Source organism: Epargyreus clarus, unplaced genomic scaffold (genome assembly GCF_041222505.1).
Source record: "Epargyreus clarus isolate Ecla_fem2 unplaced genomic scaffold, WU_Ecla_fem_2.2 ptg000007l, whole genome shotgun sequence".
Classification (NCBI taxonomy): Eukaryota; Metazoa; Arthropoda; class Insecta; order Lepidoptera; family Hesperiidae; genus Epargyreus; species Epargyreus clarus.
Window position 1 is genome coordinate 21887415 of NW_027332215.1, and position 6775 is coordinate 21894189.

At 36.0% G+C, this 6775-nt stretch overlaps 2 non-coding genes across 2 annotated transcripts; both read left to right on the plus strand.

Annotated features, from left to right (window-relative positions):
* The first annotated feature begins 1390 nt into the window (after positions 1 to 1390).
* Positions 1391 to 1462, plus strand: TRNAN-GUU (transfer RNA asparagine (anticodon GUU)). The gene has a single exon. It is a non-coding gene; the product is annotated as a tRNA-Asn (tRNA).
* A 3456-nt stretch (positions 1463 to 4918) lies between these two features.
* On the plus strand, positions 4919 to 4990 carry TRNAN-GUU (transfer RNA asparagine (anticodon GUU)). Its single transcript has one exon. It is a non-coding gene; the product is annotated as a tRNA-Asn (tRNA).
* The last annotated feature ends 1785 nt before the right edge of the window (positions 4991 to 6775 follow it).

Genomic DNA, 6775 nt, shown 5'->3' on the forward strand with positions numbered 1-6775 from the left:
TTCATCCGTTTTTAAAAAATGTAACATGACGTACCTACATGTAACGAAATTATACTATACTGCACATATGAACAGCAAAACATATCTTCAGTCATCATTTAAAATCTTGAACAGGAGTACTCTTAAGTAGTCACTCACAATAGCACGTTCTGTCTCATGAGCCGAAAATGAGATGACATATCATTAGCCTCCATTGTCTTTCTATCACAGGTCTCTATCACTGGAACCTTTATAGATATACTCTTGATTTTTTTACATACTATCTATAACGCATGCCATAATAATACTTATAACAACAAACACTAATATCAAAAGGCTTGAAAATAAATGGGAGGTTGGCAAACTAGAAACAGCTATATTTTGGCGCTTTTCGCTTTTATATCTATTGAACCTTAATAGGTAAACAGTACAAATTTTCACAGTGCCTGCACTTCTATGACTGTTATGATTAAAAAAAAATGAAAAAAAATCTGGTGGTACGAAACCCGCCGTGAGCGAGCGCACTTAGCCAGTTATTTTACGACTACTGCCAATAGGTAACACACAATAGATTTCAATATTCAATTGAGCTGTATGATTATTGGTATCTCAATAATGACATAAATAAATATACTGGTAGATACTTAGAACTAATAAATTCATGTTATATTATATCTTGTACGTGATAACTATGTGTCGTAGGTAATATGGTAGACTTGTCCCTGTAGTTCTGGGACTAGAATAGGACTACAGTATCTCCTGCCTGTCGTAAGAGGCGACTAAAAGGGGGCTTCCGGGGTTGCGGGCGGCAAGAGTGGGAGCTCGAACCGCCCGGCCAGCGGCCCCGGGAAGGACGACGGTATGTGTGGTCGTATACCGTCTTATACACCAGATGGTGTGGCGAGCGTCAAGCTCACCTGGGCGGAGCCCGACGGGGCAACGCGCTAAGAGGACTCCGGTTGCGTTTCTTTGGAGATCCCGGAGCCCTCAACGCAGCGCAGAGGACGGCCACCGGGGGGTTTTAGTGCGGTAAAAATCCCACATAACTCGGCGTCGCTCCCACGTTGTCGGGTACCTTTTGAAGGTTTCACCCTCGACAAAATAAAAAAAAAAGGTAATATGGTAGACTATCAGTCATTTTAGGGTTCCGTACCCAAAGACTATGAGATAGTATAGTTTAGGGTCTATGAATTAATAAACCTTATACACAAAACACTGATGGTACCGGCGCCGTCGAACAAGAATATAGAACTATTCTAATTTTCAAAAAAATCTGCGGATGAAGTTGTGGATTATTGCTAGTGCTATATAATTTGAGGCTCTACAGTTAAACAGACAATGTATATTCGCCAGACTGTTAAAAGAGTGTTAACTGTAGGAACTGTAGGATTTTTGCACCCTTGACAAGCAAGCTCTCGTGGCGCAGTGGTAGCGCGCTCGACTGTTAGTCTGAGAGACGGTGGTTCGAACCCACCCGGGAGCGTATAGAGGAAGTCGACCTTTTTACTTTTTACATATTTTCAAATATTTCTTTTCTGAATTTGTTCTTCATAAATTTTTGATACTTTCCGTTTTTAATATGTTCTAACCTTATTTTTGTTTTTTTTTTTTCATTTTACTTATATTTCGGTCTTTATATCTGTATTGTGTATAACATTGTATGTAACCATAAAATATTTTACCATCAATGCCAATTTGTAGAAATAATATTTTAACAAAAATTTGTAGACTTTATGAACTTTTTTAGAACTCTCAGGCGTGTACTGTAGGTTGCCTGACGATGATTTCGTTTACTGTTACAACAAGTGGTAATTTTAACACGCTCCTAACTGAAAACAGAGGGAGGAGGATTTGAATCTCGGACCCCACGATTGAGAGTTACATAATGTTGCAAAGGAGCCCATTTGGTCATACAAAAAATGCCTGAAATTTATAAAAATGTATTTTGTTCCAAATTATGGAACAAACTAAAAGAAAAACAATTACAATTAAAATATTTAGTAGAAACTTTTGTTTAACTTGTACCAAATAATAAAAAAAATGTTGATATGTTATGTTATGTTATTACTAATGTTAAGACGTAGTAGTTATTTTTAAAATGTTCTGCTTAGAAAAATATAGTTTAAGGTGTTTCCAGATGAATAAATTAGGTATATTTCTAGGATTTCTTAAATAATTATTTAAATTTTATGCGGGAAAAAGCACACATTGGTTGTAGGTACTTGTACATGTATCAATTGTTATGATTTTTACCCGACTGACAAGGAAGGGTTATGTTTTTCGCGCGTATCTTGTATGTTTGTCTTTCTTTATTCAATCGGATCAAACAAACGGCTAGATAAATTTCGTCAGTTAAGGTGTCATTATATTTGTCTCAATGACCCGAGTATCCTTAGATACACGTAGGTGTTGGTAAAAAAAACATAATGGTGGATTTGTAGCGCGAAATAGTATCACATTTCAAAAAAACGTTAACCGAACCTATGAAACAAGGTACCAAATGAAAGGAAATTGAACGGAGATTATAAAAACATATCGATATAAATATATATATATATATATATATATATACACAATGTATATACAGTGTATATATATAAAACAGCAAGGTCCTTGATTGACTGACTAACTAAACGACTAATTATCTTTTCAGAAATCAACGTACAGCCGAAACCACTGATCTTAGAGTTCTGAAACTTTGCACATAGGTTCTCTATATAGCGTAAATAAATAGTAAGAAAGACCTTCTGGAAATTCTACCCTTAAGAGAGTAGAATGACATTGTTTTTATATCCTTTAATTTTGAAACAACTACTTTAAAATTGAGTATTTTTAAGATATAGGTCTGTGAGTATTTGGCTTTCTGGATACGAACAAGGACACACATATTTATCCTCTTCTGAAACATCAACCCTGTGGAGTGTTAAATAACGATATAATCAATAACTATTCGAACAAGGCCTTCCATGGTTTGCTTACAACGGGCCCTGAAACTCTTCGGTCACGTGGCACGACGAGACCCAGACTTAGAACCTAGACCTAGAGAACTTAGAGAAGTTGTTAGTCAAGTGGCTGCAAACCGTTGCAGATGAAGATCACCAACCCATTAGACAGATGTTGTTAAGAAAACCAGCAACACCACAGTCTACCATTCTGTAGACATAGCACAGAAACGCACTACATGAAGGACCATCGTAGAGAAGGCTGTTCTTGATGGTCACGACCCTCAGTCATGAGGAATCAACTAGGAAGAAGTGGGTAAAATAGAGGTTGAAAGTTCATTTAAACAACCGCCAATTTTGAAGCAAATACTATAAAATTCTCTATCTGGCTTGCTGGATAAAAATAATGAAATTCTACCCCTAACGAGGTAAAATAATGGCTGGAACTTTAAATTAATGAATTTATATATTTTATAGAGCGTAAATGGTGGATTTTTTATTATGCGAAATAGTTCACGTTTTTAAAAAAGTTAACCAAACCTACCGAGTAGTGTATCAAAATAAAGGAAATCAATAGGAGATTGCACATACATTATATGTATAATATGTATTATGTGATGACTAATACATTGTGATGACTGTCTGACTAAATAGGTGGTTTTGGTATGCCAGAGATGACACACCAACACTACCTATTTAGTAGTTGAGAGAACGCTGAACTTTAGGAGTGCTGGAATTGTACTTATAGGTTTTATTAATAGCGTAAATGAGCACTACGAGGATAAAAGTGGATAACATTTTTTTAAAAACCTTTTGATTTTGAAGCAGATACCTAATATGAAACTTTTTATTTGGCTTTCTGGATAAAAATAATGTAACGCCTATTTCACCGTTTTTGGAAATTCTACTTAACCAGTAAGAATCAATTAAGGAACAGTAAATAGTATAATTGTGGAAAAAGCGTGGGGTGCTCCATTTATCAGGTCCGAAAATCGCCCCACACTTTTTCGTAGATTGAAAATAATTTTCGAAAATAGTTTTTTGAACTTTACTTATTTTTTTTATTTTTCAGATGGTTTTCTAAAATGCAACACCGTTCACCAATATCATTTAGCTGTTTCCTAGTATTAAAGGATATATGTTAACAGCAGACATTAAAACAGCTAAAATTAGATAGTATTTTAGAATTAGATTAGTATGATTATGACCCTTAAAAATATTCACTTGTTTCGGTAAGTAGAGTAAATAATGCAATGAATCTACTACAAATCTGTGTCGTAGCAATGCTACGAATATAGCTACGAAGTTCGCTTCATAGCTTTCGCCGTACCAGGGGATAAGGAGTACTTGAGGTATTACTATGTACGATCACCAACTGATCGTTTATTAACGTAAGGAAGGCTCTAATCTCTAAAGTTAGCCGATAAAAAATATGTTTAATGAAAGCCCCGTTAATTATTACACTACGGGGCAAGTTATACATTAATAATGTTGAGCGATCAACAACTTTTCGGTCCTTGTATGTCATAATGTCTTTTAATTTATTACTTTTGAATGGAAATAGATTCTGACAATTTAACAATAGAACACACGTGGTTTTTCTAAATGTTCTGAGGTATATCTTGCAGTAGCAAAGAGCAACCTGCATCTTTTACGTGAGTTGGTTAATAGTTCCCTTTGGAAATCAAATTTTATTGCGCAGATGCAAAAGTATTGATCCGAATTCCAAATACCGTGACTAGGATTACAGGAGAAGAAGAAGAAGTTGAGTTAAACCCACTCGTTGTTTATTCGATGCAGTTCGAAATGATTATCGTTCCATTTGTTCACTATAATAACAGCAGATAACGACAGGTGTTATTGTTGTGTAAAAGAAAAGCATAAACCATTGTCATAACATCACTGCTCTACAATTAAACAGACAATCAATATTTGCCGGACTGTTAAAATAATGTTAACTGTAGGAACTGTAGGATTTTTTCGCTCTTAACAAGTAAGCTCTCGTGGCGCAGGGGTAGCGCGCTCGACTGTTAGTCTGAGAGGCGGTGGTTCGAACCCACCCGGGAGCGTTGTTTAGAAAATCCACTTCTTTTACTTTTTACATATTTTTAAATATTTCTTTTCTGAATTGGTTCTTCATAAATTTTTGATATTTTCCTTTTTTAATATGTTCTAACCTTATTTTTAGTTTTTTTTTTTCATTTTAATTATATTTCGGTCTTTATATCTGTATTGTGTATAACATTGTATATAACCATAAAATAGTTTACCATAAATGCCAATTTGTAGAAATAATATGTATTTTAACGAATATTTGTTGAATATTGACTTCACACGACTTTATGAACTTTTTAGAACTCTCAGACGTGTACTGTAGGTTGCCTGGCGATGATTTCGTTTACTGCTACAACAAGTGATAATTTTAACATGCACATAACTGAAATTCCTTAATTAATTCCTAGATTTAAAATTATTTTCTACTTTTCAATTGATTTTATCATAAAAATTCTTTAAAAGTCTTATTTATTCGACATAGACATGAATTGTAATTAAAGCATATTTTTTATTTCTGTTAGTTACAAATTTATTTACTTATAGATTTTATCAGTAGCAGAGGTAACTTTTGATTCGACTCCGGCGGCACCACCGCCACACCTATTTCTGCCTAACAACAGCAGTGTTAGGCGCTGTTGTGTTCCGTTTTGAAGGGTGTGGTAAGGGAGACATACTTTTCCGAGTTGTTCCGAGCTTAGTTCTCAGGGGTAGCGGCGCATCTGTGGCCAACCTCAGGTAGGAATATCTAATCCTATCTGGGGTTGATAGATGTCCATGGGCGGCAGTAGTAGCCACTTAGCATCAGGTGGACTGCATACTCGTCTGCTACTCCTATATTATAAAAAAGGGTATATCACATATCCAAGTCCCACTTAAGCAAGTTTCGCTGTAAATATAGCTGTATAAAGTATAGGTAACAGACACTTTCCGATAACTAAGGATTCAGAAATTAAAGAAGTTTATCTGTTATCAACAGGTAAGTTTATGCTTTTACTAGGGGGAGAAAGCTTAGGCCGCGGCCGCACAGGTAAAGCGACGACGACGCGACGGCGACGCGTAAAAATAGAAGTCCACATATACACACACCTACATCGCAACGTTTTAATGAATCTCAGTGAACCGATACTTAATTAGTAATCACATATTTCATTATAGATCGAATATCCCCGTTTCACCGTCATGAACGTACAAAAATCAGATATCAATCGATCGCCTCACAATTACAGGTGATTTTAATAAAAAGCAGTGATAGCCTAGTGGTTAAGAAACTTGGCCTCTCGATCGAGGGGTCCGAGGTTCAAATCCCAGGCACGCACCTCTGACTTTTTCAAAGTTAAATGCGTATTAGAAATAAATTATCACTTGATAAACGGTGAAGGAAAACATCGTGAGAAAACCTGCATACCTGAGAGATTTATAAAAATAAAAAAAACTCAAAGGTATGTGAAGTCTACCAATACGCACTTGGGCAGCGCGGTGGACTATGGCCTAATCCTTCTCATTATGAGAGGAGACCCGTACCCAGCAGTTGGACAGTAATGGGTTGTTGATTATGATGATGATTAATAAATTTGATAATATCGCACGATGTAATCAAAGAAATTTCGCCCGTCGCTTCGTTGAACCATATGTTTATAAGACCATAGGTATGTTTATAATAAATTAATTTTACTAAATCGCCATCGCTACAAGCTAACTATCGGCGGTAACAGTCAGCGACAGTCGCCCCATCACCCGCGGTCGCAAACAGTCGCAAGCCTTTGTCAGCGTCCGTTACCGACTACTGTCGCTCGAATATT